Source organism: Balaenoptera physalus (genome assembly GCF_965194825.1).
Source record: "Balaenoptera physalus genome assembly, chromosome: 3".
Classification (NCBI taxonomy): Eukaryota; Metazoa; Chordata; class Mammalia; order Artiodactyla; family Balaenopteridae; genus Balaenoptera; species Balaenoptera physalus.
The window spans coordinates 89431643-89447796 of record NC_138890.1 but is presented as its reverse complement, the minus strand read 5'-3'; the positions used below and the strand labels follow the sequence as shown (position 1 = coordinate 89447796).

Here is a 16154-nt window from a genome sequence, read left to right as displayed (position 1 = left end):
CTCAATTGTGCAGGTTGACTAAAGGGGATGAAGCAGCATAAGAGGACTCACAGTACCTTGGCAAAGGCAGCAGGGATGTTCCGCTGTTTCAGACTAACGAGGATAATTTACGTGAAGCCAGTTGGAGGTGATAATTTTTGAAAAGAAGAAAAACTTCTGTATAGTTAAATATGTTCAAATGTCAACTAGTACCTAAATTACTTCTTGCCAGCCCCGTGGATGTTGGCTTCCTTGGGACTGAGTTTCAAAGCAATCGGTTGTAATCTTTAGGGAGCAAAGTCAAGGGTAAAGACAGGCTGCTGGGGCCGTAGATCAGCAACACACACTCACCTGCCAATCACCTGTCAGGCTGCCAAGATGGGGATCACGGGAGAGACCAAAAGCACAGGGAGACAGAGGGGTCAGAGAAAGGCATTTATAAGAAAGTGGGGAGAGCCACCTATTAAAGACAGGGAGGGAGATACAAGGAGAAAGGGAGGGGGCTATAGTATGGGTTGTGCACGGCAAGACTAAAAATAGTAGTAAAGAAACTGAGACTGCTGGGAATGGAAAGGGGCAGAGAGGGAATTTCTGTCCCTGAGCACAGGAAGCCTTCCGCACCTCGACAGGTTCTGTTATCTACATTTAGAGAAGAACTTGGTTGGACAAAGGAGAGAGCGAGGGCCATCCCTTCTGCTCATCAACTAGGCTGAACCTCAGTTTGGTTAAGGCTGGCACTCGAGTATGGAGAGAGTAATAAAAGCTAGGTAAGTCACATTTAGGACATCAGGCAAATCCTTCCCAGCACCTCATAGAACTGAGACACTCAGGGTATAACTGAAAGCTTTTAAATAGCCTGAGAGCCTGGCAGAGACAATAAAAATTTCTAATTCTAACCATGAAAATAGGACTTCCAGGGTCTGGAATGCTTATCACATCCACAATTGCTACCACGTTAATTCTCTGGCTCCTTCTCTATGTGTTCTTTCCAACCACTGCCTTCTTAATCACAATGGGCTGCTGTCTCTTTGTTTTATTTCCAAATCCAAGGCCTGGTTGGTTCTGCCATTCTCCTACTGGATCTGACATCTTTCACCATTTTATTCATGCTCTGTTTTGCTTTCTAGGACACTTTACTCACTGCTTCTCTTCAGAGCTATCCCTTCTAACTCCTTCTTGCCACATAACCAGTCAGATAAATATTCCTTAAATAACTCTGATCATATCTCCCACCTTCTCTGAAACCTTCAGGAAACAAAAACATTTCAACTGCAGAAAGGAATCCCAGAGCTTGCGTATCAAGGCCGTTCACTGTCCATACCTACTACTCCCTGACATCTTAAGTTAAAATAGCTCAAATCTCTTTCTCCAAGCTTTGAGAAGTTATTCTCACTGTGCTCAGAGACCTGTGTTCATTATTTAAAACTGAGCTCACTTCCTGATTACTTCAGAGACAGGAAAAATTAGTGAGTCTTAGAAATATAATATACCTGCCTTAACACAAATTACTAACTAGGCAGCCCACAACAGAACTATGCCTTTTAGACAGAAATCGTCAATTGGCAACAGCTGCCAAGGGACCAGGGGAACAAACTTTCCTTCCTGCTACAGCTACTTGGGAGTCCCCTCTTTGTTTTCTCCATCTACTCACCTTCCCTTTCCCCTTCCCTTCCTCCTCCCCCACCAGCCCTCCCTGGGCTGTGCTGCTCAGGACCAAGCTCTCATTGCAAACATTTTACATCCAATCCTAATGCTTGAGCTGGTCCAAATCTGCATCTCTGGTGCAGTAGTTGTGGTGCGCTTTCATTCATTCATTCGTACTTATTTAAATGCTCCTGAGCACGTGGCTCTAACCTTGGCTGCACATTAGGATCATATGGGGAAACTTTTAAAAAACACTGATGACCGGGTCCCATCCTTAGAGGCTCTGATTTAACTGGCTTGGGGTAAGGCTAACCATTCCTATTACTGAAAAAGATACCCAGTTGATCCCGGCCTGGACAAGGAACCACTTCCCTAGTGCAGAACAATTGATATTTAAATCCAGTTACTGAAAGTGTAAAAATAATTTAAAAAGCTCAGCCTCTTCAATCACTCAAAAAAGAACATAGAAGACTATTATTCATATAGTCAGTAACTATTTATTGGGCATCCATTATGTACCAGAAAATATTCCAGCTGCTAAAAATATAGCAGTGAACAAAACAGACAAACAAATCCCTGTCCATAGGGTACTTATATTCCTAGTTGGAAGGGGGCAGTAGAAACAATAAGTAAACAAATTGTATAGTATGTTAAAAGGTGTTAAGTACTATAGAGAAAAAAATAAAGCAAGGCAAGGCAGATGGAAACCAGTGGGGGGAAGAAAGATGGAGTGTAATTTTAAATAAGCAGTCAAGAATGATCTCATTGAAAAGATATATGGGCACAAGTTTGAAGGAGGTGAGGGAGCAAACAAAACCATGCTGATGCCTGGGACAAGAATTAGTGCAAAGGCCCTGAGTTGGGAACGGGTCTAGTGTTTTGGAGGATTAGTAAGGAGCCAGAGGTTCTGGAGCAGAGTGAATAGAAGGAAAACTAATTAGAGACATGGCCAAAGAGGGGAGCAAAGAAGGGAAGACTGTATGAGGCCTTGTAGGCCAAAGTAAGGATTTTAGCTTCTGCTCTAAGGAATTTGGGAATTTGGTGGGTTTTAAGCAGGTATGTGACAGGATCTAAGTTACGTTTTTAAATGATTATTCTAGCTTCTGTGTGAGTCTAGCTAGACTAGGAGCAATGGTAGAGGCAGAGAAGCTGTAATGAATTAATCTAGTCAAGCAACATCAGTGACTGCGCCACAGTGACAGCAGCTGGAGGTAGTATAAAGTGATCAGATTCTGGATATATTTGAAATTAGAATCAACAGAATTTTTTGACAAATTAGTTATGGAGCACAAGAGAAAAATAAGAATCAGGGATAATTCCAAGGTTTTTTGGTTTGAGCAACTGGAAGGTATTACTGCAATTAACTAAGATGCTTTGGGGACAGGTAGGGAGAGACTTTGCTTTTGAATATACTATATCTGAGATGCTTGTTAGGTATCCAAGGAGAGATGTCAAATAAATGTGGGTCTCATCAGCACACAGGTAGCACTTACACTTCTAAATTTAATATCTAAAAGTATTAATTATATATAAATGCGTTAAATTCATTAGGTTAGCTAGGTACAATCATACTAGCCTTTCAATTTATAGTGAGTAAAAAAAATTATTAATTAATTGATTACACTACTTTGTGGGCATACATACCCAGAGTAATAAAAAATAATACATAGTGGACTAGCATGATTCTAAAAAAAAAAAGCATTAGCAGCAATATTGTCCCAAGCCACCTGGAGCAGTTACAAGGCTGGCTTCGTTTCCTGTCAAAGCATAATGCAGCCTTCACAGCTCCAGTACACATCCTCTGTAAAACCTCCCAGGATGCCCACCATCAGATTAAGAGACTCTGCCCTCTGTACACCCAACGATGTTGCTCATTCTCCCACCACGGCCTTAAACACACTGCTTTATAATTTAGTCTAATTAAGTCTATGTTTCTCCCACTAGAGTCTAAGGCAAGCTAATGCAGGTCAGTGACCATGTCTTACTCACTTTTGTGTCACCGGTGCTTCACACAGTACTAGGTGCATCAAACAAAATTTTTAAATGCTGATTGCTGAATGAGTAAATTTGAAATCAAGAACAAAACATTAAAAATAATTTCATGTACCTAGGTTTCCGTAAACCAGGCCTCTGTTCTTTTAACTATATCGAATGCAGGATCTGCAGCTCTGAAGCTACGTGTTTCTAAAAGTGATATATCAGAACATAAACCTCACTAATACATAAGCATTAAATAATAAAAAACAACATTCTCACGCTACACAATTAAAGATCATTTTAGAACAAGAAGCATAATCAGTTCTCTATTTTCATGTTTGTTCTTAAAGTGAAGAACATTTGAACAGTCTCTGTAAGTTTTCAGAGTTTTGATGTGTGTGGCAGGAATTTTGAGTAGTTCACCAAAAATTTTAATCATTGTCCTCTGCTGCAGAAATGTGCATTTGTTAATTGGATTCCTGTTTTCTTCGTACACCAAATCAGAACGGATGCTCCGCTCCTCCTCTTCCACTCTGGCAGGCAGCACGGTCTCTAATTGACTTTTTTCTAGGACTTACTTTCCACCAAATCCCTTTCTTTTCTCCATAGAAGATTTCTAGAGCTCATAACAAACTATGAACAGCACTTAAAGTTAGCAGCACTAAGGAGCCCTGTCACTTTTTTACCTAGCAGGAGCTAAGAAAAAGAATTTCTCCTCGGTTAAAAAAATAAAACATTCATACTGTTTGACTTAAATAAGAAAAAAAATCAAAGCTTAAATAAATTAAGGGTAAATTAAGTCAAATGTGAAGCAAGCAAGGAAAGATTACTTTGTCTAATTGGACTGGCTGTATACTTCTCTTTCATTTCCTCATACCAAGTTCACAGATCTGTTTTTTTTTAAACAGACAATTCATGGAATTTTGAACCCATTTCAGTCACCTGAATCCACATATCAAACTTCAAAGTGTCAAAAGTTTAGGAAATATATTCCAAATAAAATTTTACGACCTTATTTTTAAAAGTAGTAAAATAACTGAAATGCCATTAGCCCAATACAAAAGCTTATCATATCTAAGCCAAGTGACCTGTACATTGACCTCTTGATATTATACTATTAAAGCCAAACAGCCAAATTATTCCATTCTTTATTTCTAAATGTATGAAACTGAAAAACAAAGAAACGACATTAATGATTTTTAATTAAAAATACTCTGGCATATATTGTCATTTTCCAGCATTCAAAAAATCTTACAGAAATGATATACCTACTCTCTAAAATGAAGTGCCTTTTATTTCTTTCTTTCTGGTTTAGAATATGCAACTGATTTCTTTCTTTCTGGTTTAGAATATTCATCTTCACATGGAAAATCTCTTGGGCTTACACTCTCATTTCTGAGCCTTAGACTAAAGTCAAAGTTCAGAGTGAAAGGGGCCCAAAACTTAATTTCAGACATTAGTCTTGCTAATCTGTGACCAGGTACTGTTCACAGAGCAACAGCATGAGGCCCCTTCAGTAGGTACCTGCAGCTTCCCTCTGAGGCTTACCCCATAGGTCTGGAGTGCCCTGAGTCATTCAGGAAGAAAACAGCTAACCTAGGCATCCATTAGCAGCTTTCTCTTCTCTCAATCTCCAAGCCATTTTTATGAGAAGAAACATTCCAAAATGTATATATAACTCTGCCCCCCTACCCTCCCTCCTGAAGTCCCCAAACAAAGCCTCAAATACCCCTTCTAGTTGGAAGACAAGTCTGATATTAACAATCTAAAAATGAATCAATCAGATCACCCTTACTAGTGAGAAAGAAAAAAATCAGGATGCACGTTTGGAAAAACTCCTATTTCTTCCACAATCTTCATTTCTGGCATTGTACTTGATATTACGTAAGTGAAACAATCACCTATAATAATAAAAGAATGAACACTTTCCAGGTGAGAAAAATCTTAGAAAACTCAAATTTTTAAAGAGCATGTAAGGATTTATACTCAAAATCCAAATCAGGTACTCTACAAACACTGAATCAGGTCCCATTTGTTTTACTTAGTTTTACCTTTGTCCTACAAAAGCAGTTCCAAGAAGCAACAGCATTTGGTTTACAATGTATTTAAATTTGGAATTGACAAATCACACTCAATGTTAAGAGCTGGAAGTAAATGATCTAAAATTCTAGGTTAAGGACTATGCTATAGGCAGTATATCAGTTACCAATAAGAAATAGCACTCAGAAAGAAGGTCTTTATGAAGTTTTCCTTGATATTAAGTAACATAGAACATAAAACTACATTGTTATTATATAATGCAAATTTTTCAAAAATGAAGTGTAAAAATTATATAACTTTGATTTATATATTAAAGCACTACTTTCTGATACAAAGAACTAATTCTGTTCTCTCAACCAGTTTCTTCCATCTATGAGTTGAAAAGCTTCAACTAATTGAAATGAAATTTTAAATAACACTATCTAGTATACAGCTAACTTTAAATATCAAAATTTATGATTTACTTTAATATTATGTACTTTGGGTCACTTATACCTTCTCACATCAACAAAATGCATGACCAAGATTTTTGAAAATTAAAAAATAAACAGAAGTACTGACATGATAGCATGTTACTTTTTAATTGTCAGTCAAAACCATCCAAGATATAACTTAAATTAACTGGTAACTAATAATCGATAACTCAAATAACTAGCTCACAACAATTAACTTATTTAGTCAAATATTTTTCTTTACATTTGCCTCTGTGAATTGACATTATACATTACAGCACTGAGAAACATTTAAATTTTACTCTTTCTAGGGGCATGTATAAAAACTGTTCTTTTATAATTAAGCACCTAGCCCTCTAACCTATTCTTGGGAATCACCACAGCCTTGTAGCTTCATTATTCCTAATTACCAAATAGCTAGCTTCCTCTACCTCTCTAGTTATAGCTTTTCTAGATCCAAGACCAAAGTATGGCTAGAGAGTGTCTAAGGAATGGTCAAGTCTAATTTAAATGTTATATTATGTGCAATTCTCTGCTTTGTGCTTGATGCCCATTGTTACAAGATTCTCTAAGGGGAAATAAATATCAGTTCTATTCTCTTAGATGTGCTCTCACATAAGAAACCCTGAATGACACAAAAAGGAATATGTATTAGGATCTAACCAGGAAAACAGAAACCACCATAAGCATTTATTAAATTACACGAAGGGAATTTCATTAAGGAAAGTGGTTATTCTGATGAAGTAGAAGGTGAGAAGACAAACTGGAGAGACTAATGTAAGCCACAGATTTAGCAGTAGCAGGAGGCCACAAGCACCCTAAGGCTAGAGAGACAGAAAGAAGACTCAGTGTTCATGGCCACAGGCCTGGTCTTCCAATACAAGCTGGAGCTGCAGGAGGTCTGTCCAGGGCTGGAACCATGGAGGAGATGAAGCTGTTGCCAGAAATGCTACCTGAGACAGACAGGGAGGTTGAGAAATACCAGACTGTCTCCTTCCCTTTGCCTTCCTGCCTCCCACTAAATGCAGCCTTCAGACTGAAGCCCCCTATGATATAGAAGAGCATGCTTAGAGAGAAGAAAGGATGTGAGGGCAAACAGACCCAGGACCAGCACAAAGCAAAAGGAAAGAAAGGGGAAGGGGGAGCCAGATTCTAAAATGAAAAGAAGTAGTCAATCTAATGAGAGTTCATTGTCACAACCCAGAAAAAGGAATAACTGCCAGAGCATTCCCCACACCTTGTCTGAGAAACCCAGGGTGCTAATAAACTTTGTTTTCTCCTTTGAGCTAGATGAAAGCTGTAAAAGTATCCTGAGCTGCTTTCTGCTTTCTCAGGCACAGGGGTATTGTTTCATTTTTAAAGATCAAAAATTGATAGCCAATTGCATGTTGAAAAGTACCTCTGATCAAACATAATAACCAAGCATTTCCACTAATGAATATAACAGAGAAAGTTCCAGTGGGCACCTTTTTTCTTGGAAAAAAATGTTGATGGCCAATCATCCCACTGGGATACAATCAATTGAAAGGAAATCTACAGTAGGGGAAGCAGCTATGTTCCTGCCGGTTTTGTAAGTACAATGTGATCAACAGCTTTTGTGTAAATACCTGTGATACCTCTGGGCTGGAGAACAAACATACGAAGAGCTCAACTGCCTTTAGTCAATAGACGCTATTGGACTCTATTATTGGGCCAGTGTGACAGGAGAACAGGGAGCTCACAACCAAACTCTATTCCAAAAATTATTATGGAAAATAATGAGTAATATTATGTAGACCCAAATTCTGGTTAAATACTGAGGTTCCAAGATAAAATTTTAGAACACACCTCTGCTGTTACATAGATAACTTTTGACTAATAGAGAGTTACCATGGAAATGAATTCCCTGTTTTCAAAGAATGTGACTCCAATAAAGATGCAACATAATTTATCTTCCCCTCAGTATTCAGGAGCCCCTTAGGCCATCGTTATAAACACTGCACAATGTTAAACAAAATTGTAAAGAAAAATCTGATTATTTGGATTCTCTATGATTGGCACAGTGTGGGTATGTACTGTGTTTGTGTATAAATGAATATATAATATGTACATATGCAGGCATTTCCCTGTGGCTAACAGAACCTGCCCAGGGGCAGTGAAAATAGTGTTTAAATAAGACAGTTGAATTAGTTGATAATAAAACACCATTAAATATTTTATAAATGTTCAAAACTATTAAGTGAATATAACTGTCAATGTTTTAATCAATTGAATATGTTTTCAAATTAATTGGACTCTCTGTAATTCTCAGTAAATGTTTATTTTAAATTAATAAATGATAACTGAATCACTTTGCTGTACACCTGAAACTAACACATTGTAAATTAACTTTACTTCAATAAAAAAATTAATTAATAAATGAGATCTGCTTACTTTTTTTCCCTCAGTAGTATATCTCCTCATTAAGTTTCATTATAACGTATTCTCATTAAGCCTCAGATCTGGTTTCTCTAATTCAGGTAGTCTATTCTGTCAATTTAGAGATGTGACCCCATCCGTGCCTGATATCACTATGCATTTATGTATAAACCACAAGATTGAATGAAGCAGATTCACACTGATCCTTAAATAAAAATTCTGTTACAACACAGTGTGAATGAATCTGAAAGTCAAAAAGAGCTTGAAAGCAGTGTCTCCTAATATCTTTCTTGGATAAAGACTGACCTCATGTGTTAGAGACCAGATAAATAAAGTTGAAATCCTTTTTTTACAGGAATACTGGCAACGAAAACCATAATTTACGAACAACATGTGTGTGATAAAAATTCAAGGAGTGAACTGAGGATAACATAAGCAAAGTAAAATAATATTTAAAGTATAAAGCCAAGATCCAGGAAAGGCCCTTTCAAAAAAGAGAGCCAGCTTTCCTCATTTTATATTTATATATTTATAGTAGAGCCTGAAGCAACCATTTTATCAAAGGATAGAGGCAACAAAGAAACTCATTTGTTCATTTTACTTGTTAGGACTTTCACAAACTGAGTCATTTGAAAGATGAATTCATTTATTTTACTAGTGTCACATTGATACATACTGCTGTTGTAGTTGTGGAAATGAAAATGTAGCACAAATATACATTACAACTAGAGTAGGAGTAATAGAGTTATAAAATATAAAAAGAGTAGCCTCACTGAACAGATATTACTGACTTAACAGAATGAAAAAAAATAAATGTGATAAATTGTCACAGCTTGCGTAGACATTGCCTATACTAATTTAGAAAAATAAAAATCAAAGTCACTAATTTGTGCAATAACAATAAGGTACAACATACCTCACACCGGTCAGAATGGCCATCATTAAGAAGTCTACAAAGAACAAATGTTGGAGAGGGTGTGGAGAAAAGGGGACCCTCCTACACTGTTGGTGGGAATGTAAATTAGTACAACCACTATGGAGAACAGTATAGAGGTTCCTTAAAAAACTAAAAGTAAAGGTGCCATATGATCCAGCAATCCCACTCTTGGGCATATATCTGGACAAAAATGTAATTCAAAAAGATACATGCATCCCTATGTTCATAGCAGCACTATTCACAATAGCCAAGACTTGGAAACAACCTAAATGTCCAACAACAGATGAATGGATACAGAACATGTGGTGTATATATACAATGGAATATTACTCAGCCATAAAAAAAGAATGAAATAATAACATTTGCAGCAACATGGATGGACCTAGAGATTATCATACTAAGTAAAGTAAGTCAGAAAGAGAAAGATAAATACCATATGATATCACTTATAGATGGAATCTAAAATATGACACAAATGAACTTCTATGAAACAGAAACAGAATCACACACAAAGAGAAGAGACTTGTGGTTGCCAAGGGGGAGGTGGGGTGGGGAAGGGAAGGATTGGGAGTTTGGGGTTAGCAGATGCAAACTATTATACATAGAATGGATCAACAACAAGGTCCTACTGTATAGCACACAGAACTATATTCAATATTGTGATAAACCATAATGGAAAAGAATATTTACAAAAAAGAATGTATATATATGTAAAACTGAATCACTTTGCTGTTCAGCAGAAATTAATGCAACAATGTAAATCCACTATATTTCAATTAAAAAATGAAAAAATAAGGTACAAAAGTGTATTCCTCTGATTCAGTGTATTGTTATGGTAGGAATTTTTTTAATGATTTTATTAAAAATATTATTTTAGTTGTTCAGTGTATTAAAGGGGAAAAAAACAAAACAAAACCATGAAGAGCAGACAAACAGTTTTTAATCTTAACATTAAGCATTGGCACTCAGGTAGAAAGAAGGGTCATAAAGTTTTTAACTAAGATTTATTTTCATGAAAATTATTTTTCATTTTTATTTTAATAAAAGAATATGAATGGATTAGGACTAAAGAGTTATAAGAAGCTTTTATACATAATGATGAATATTTTTCTAATTAATTAATTAATTTATATATATTATTTTTCAAATGCTGCTTTAGCATGTGCCAAGCACTCTTCCTCTAAAACCCGAGAGATAGGTAGATGTTATTATTATCCTCATTTTACAGATGAGGAAACTGAGGCTAAGAGATTAGGTGATTTGCCCTAGGTCATACAATAGCAGTCATCCTATTAGCTTTGATGACAGCAGTAAGCAGTTTGCTCTCCGTTGTGAACTTCAAAGAAAAAATCTATTTATGGATCACACCAGGCCTAGAGAATCAGCGCCTAAATTCTCAACACTTGATTTTTGGCTCAACTCTTAACTCCCGGAAAGCTAAAAAGAACCAAAAGCACAGTCACCCTACAAATACCTCTTCAGAGTCCTCACTGGTCATACTCACTAGGGAATATTTCAGAGCTGAATGAATTTAAGAACACACACTTGCCACATCTCAAAATTTCACTCAAGTACCTATAATTAATCAGAAACAAATGAAATGATAATCTATAACTTAACAGCTATAACAACTCTAAAGTAGCAAAATAAAATGTTCTGCCTTTAGAATAAGACATTCTAAACTGATCAGTTGTTTGGAAATTTGAAAGACAAGAAAGTTCATCTTTCATTTCTAGTCTCTGAATAAACATGAAAAGGAAGATGAAAATTGAGTTAGCTGCATGAATGAACATTCTTTCACTTATGTTAAATTGACTGAAAAAAATCAATTTTGTTTTTCTTTAGAAAATATTTCGTATTTTCAGCCATAAGCACTTTTAAAATATGTGTTTTTTAAAAAGTTCTTTAATATGATATGGTCCAAGAAAATATCTGAACTTTGGGCATTTTTTTAGCTGTTACCTTCCAAAAAAAAAACCTCTATTTAAAAACAAAAACAAACATACCCATATCTGACACATCCTAAGAATTCAGTTCATGTTTATAAACTGAAAAACTGAAGCAACAATAAGATCTAAGGTATCATCAGAATTAATATCATTGATTAAGATATCATCAGAATTAATATCATTAATTAATAAACACAACTTTTAAATTTATCAACAATCTTAAGTTATGACAAATATAAATTTTTATATAGCATATAATGAAAATGAACATTTTGTCAAAAATTCTTCACCATCATCCTTAATAGTCATATAAAATAGCATCTTCCCGACTACTGGTAGAAATCATTTGAACAGATCTAAGTCATTTCACAATGGATCTGTGGCATTAAACTCATGAACCCACAGCATTTCTGAGGTTTGCACTCCAACTACACGTAAAAATAACATGTCACTTTGACATTTCAGATTCCATTGGCTTATTTGTTCAACTGATTTTAAATTAATATTATATATTAATGTATATGATTATTAATTATTATCCTGAGCATTTTCCATGGTATTATGCATTCTCAAAAAGCATGCTATTGAATAGTATGATTTTATCATGTTATATTAATAGCAACATTTTTAACTTTTTAACCCCTTAAAAGCCTTTCTATTATTATGGAAATTTTCAAATATAAACAAAAGTAATGAGAATAATATAATGAACAGCCCTGTCCTATAGCCCAGCTCAATTATCTATATTTTACCATTTTTGTCTCCTTTATTGGCCTATTCACTTTTTTTTTCTTTTTATCCCTTTGTAATATTTTAATACAAATCCCTAACATTGTGTCATTTCACTAGTAAATACTCAAGTATGTATCTCTTACTGATGAAGTTTTTAAAATATATCAGATATTTGGTAGAATTCACCAGTGAAGCAATCTAGGCACAGAGTATCATTGGAGGGAAGGTTTTTAACAACAGACGTAATTTCTTTAGGAGATATAGAGGTATTCAGGTTATCTATTTCTTCTTGAGTGAGCTTTGGAAGTTTGCATCTTTCAAATAAATTTTCCATTTCATCTAACTTGTTGAATTTAGAGGCATAAAGATGTCCATAATATTCACTTGTTATCCTTTTAATATCTGGAGAATCTGTAGTTATGTTACTCCTCTGAGTCATGGTATTGGCAATTTCTCTCTCTCTCTCTTTTAAGTAGTCTGAATAGAGATTTATCGAGTTTATCAAAGAACCAGCTTTTGCTTTCATTAATTTTCTCTTTTCTTTTTGTTTTCCATTTCATTGATATCCACTTTGATCTTTATAATTTCCTTTCCTCTGCTTACTTTGAGTTTAATTTGCTTTTTTTTTTTCAAGTTTCATAAGGCAGAAGCTAAGGTCGTTGATTTGAGACCTTTTTTTTTTATACAGGTGTTTGGTGGTATTTAAAGTAAGTACTTTAGTAGCATCACACTAAATCTGATGTGTTGTGTTTTCATTCTCATTCAGTTCAAAATACTTTCTAATTTCTCTTTTGATTTCTTCTTTACTCATGGGTTATTTAGGACTGGATGAGCAAGGAAGGGAGAGCATACACCAATCTCTGGGGTTTTCTATGCAAGGTCTCTCCACTCTGGTACTCTGTCCTCTGAATTCTGGCTATCCTGGTCTCCCTGGACTTTCGGTTCCATCTCAACTCAGATAGTCTGCTGAGTTTTGCCTGGGTTATCCCTCTCTGTGCTACAAGCTGGAAACTCTTCCAACAAATTAGACGAAGGCAAGCATAGGGCTTCTCTTGTTTGTTTCTTATATCTCAGGGATCACTGTCCTTGGTTGTCTGATATCCAGTGTCTTGAAGACCATTGTTTCATATATTTTGTCAGTTTTTCCAGGTTGTTTCAGGGAAGAGAGTAAATCTGGTCCCCACTACTCCATCTTAACTGGAAGAAGAAATCCGGTTCTGTTTTGTTTTTTTTATAGATCATTGTAAACTCATGACTTTTATACATTTGTTTTAATCCATTTCAGCCATTTTCCTTTTTGATGCTCAAAGTATCCCAGCTTAGGCCAGTGAGAGGCACTTCATGTTGGCTTTTGGGTCCTTTGACATGTTCCTATTAGTCCTTAATGTGGCAAATGATATTTAGGCACTACAGTCTAGTCACTAGGGGTTAACTATACATTTGCATTTGCTGAACTTGTTTTTGAAAAGTGGGAAGGAGAGCAAAAGTACAAGATAGAAGTATTTTACATTTATTAATAGGTACATGGCAGTGAAAAGAACACACCTGTGTTGGAGGAAGCTCAATTCTGCCGGATACAAGTCATTAACATTCTCAACTGTTAGAGACCTCAAAAGTTCTTATCGCTGCTTCCAAACCCACTCTGGTAAAGCTGACTTTATCTTCTCAACCTGTGGGCATTCAGTCTTAGCTACTTCTGGACTCTCATTTACATAGTAAAGCTGACTTTATCTTCTCAACCTGTGGGCATTCAGTCTTAGCTACTTCTGGACTCTCATTTACATAGTAAAGCTGACTTTATCTTCTCAACCTGTGGGCATTCAGTCTTAGCTACTTCTGGACTCTCATTTACATAGTCACAGCAGCTTAGAAGGAAGGCCTCTTACTTCAATATTGCTTGATGTTAGCAGAATCTATCTGAAGACTAAGGGTGTGTCATCAATAAATAGAGTCCAGCCAAGGCTGAGAGCATCAAAGTAAAATTAAGTCCACGAGACCATAGTAATAGAATATCAATATTCTTCCATTTATTCCCAATCTTCTGTCTTCTTGCCCTTGATTTAACAATCTAAGATGTCACAAATCCCCAGTTTTCCCTTCTAACTTACTAAAGACTTGACATTCCTTAGTTTCAGTGACAGCCACTCACAGTCCCGTCCAGGCCAATGACTCAAATTCAGAGACTTGTCTGGCTGTAAGAAACTCTAGAGATAGATCACCTAATACAGGCACATCTCTTCATAGGAGGACACTAAGGCACAGGGTTTTTATGGCACCTGCTTCTAGTAGCAAACTTAGAGCCAGAGACTTAGTAAAGTAATAACTTGGAGAGATTTTCTAAATCATATAAAATTAAATATATTTATACCAATAACTCTCAACACTCTGTATCTCATATCTCCCTAATCATTTATTTAAGAATTACATACCATGTTGATCATAAATTATTTAGAACTATATACCTTGATTATAATAAGGGTAACACAACTTTCTAGGAACACATATATTTACAAACATTTTGTGAATGTAAATTACATTTTGTATAATGTCTTAGTATAAAAACACTGTCAGAATGCAAATATTTTAACAAAGAAGCTTTTATTTTATTAAAACTTGAGTTCTACCCTTGGTTTTCAAGAGATAAAATAACTAAAATAGCTTTGCAAAAGTTATGCATGTTTAAAGTGCTATCTTGCCTTTACCTGAATCCATGAAACTAAGCAATCTTATGCCACAAACCAGTCTTCTCATCAAAACAAATACTGTGCTGAGCAAGAAAGATGCTCCTAAAACGCTGTGGACCAGCTTTGATATGAATCCAGTAGATTCTGACTGCTAACAGGCCAAAACACCAATCCTGGTATATAATCTTCAGAATAATCTTCTCAGCAAATTAAGCCTTCCAAAGCTGACATTTGCTATCGCTGCTATTTTGTCACAGAAAATAATTCTGATCTTTTAAGTACCAGTGTACAATTTTTGGCCATCTCAAAATGCTCAGGGAAGCACTTACTGATCTAATAAGTCCTGTTTTGCCTTTAATGAGTACAATTTCAAGTGATCGTAAAAAGCCCACATACAGTCATTATAACACTTGTTGTGCACAATCTGTTCATCCAAAGGCATTTCTACTCTACACCATAAACAGCATTCGATGTGACTAGAAAAATATTCATCTACCAAAATGTTCAGGCCAAGGTTATAGAAAATGAATAAAAAATTATGGTTACATATGGTCTTGGTTACACTGAGATGTTTTGATAGAGCAATAAGAGAATAACGTGCCTATCCTCTCTGCTGGCTTTAGGTTCTGATCCTCAAAATATAATTAAAGCTGATCAGTCATTTAAGACACAGAACAACCACAGGCTCTGTTTCAGATACACTAGACTAGAACAGTGATTTGATTTTTTTTTTTCAAAGTCTGCTCTGATTTTCCAGCAATTTAGATATTGTAGCACCTATTTTAATAATAGTAGCTAAAGTTTACTTAGCACTTACTGTGGTTTCGATACGGAGGCAAGCATCTTGCAAATATTACTTCAATTAATTCCCTGAAAAATACTTTGCTCACTTAGGTAATAAATGGCAGAGCCAAGATTCAAACACAAGCTGACAACAGAGCCCAGACTCCTATCCACTGGGTCTTATTGCCATAGTTCTAGGTAACTCGTACACATTTGCTCTTTTCCTGGGAAGAAAGAAAAACATTATATCCCGCTGAACTGTAAACTTGAAGAGACCTGACAAATTTCAGATAATACACAAGTAAATTTTATAGTAGCCAGTTTTCTAAAGCATGTATATAAGAATTAGCTCCTAATTATTTTAGAACTCTGAAAAACAGCAGAGATGACACATTGAAAGGGAGAGATTACAAAGGAACTGGTATTTTCATTATTGCTAAAATATGAGATTTCATATATTTGGTATATAAGTAAACTCTCTGAGCTATAAAGTTAATTTTTGACATACATTCGCTTAATCATATGCACTGACCATATTCACTTCTTGAAAGCCAAATGCTCAGAAGATCTAATGATATGT

The 16154-nt window shown here is 35.6% G+C and overlaps 1 protein-coding gene across 6 annotated transcripts in view; it reads right to left on the bottom strand.

The window, feature by feature from the left end:
- FBXL17 (F-box and leucine rich repeat protein 17) overlaps positions 1–16154 on the bottom strand; it is a 468543-nt gene that overhangs the window by 313755 nt on the left and 138634 nt on the right. The gene's annotated exons all lie outside the window — the stretch shown is intronic.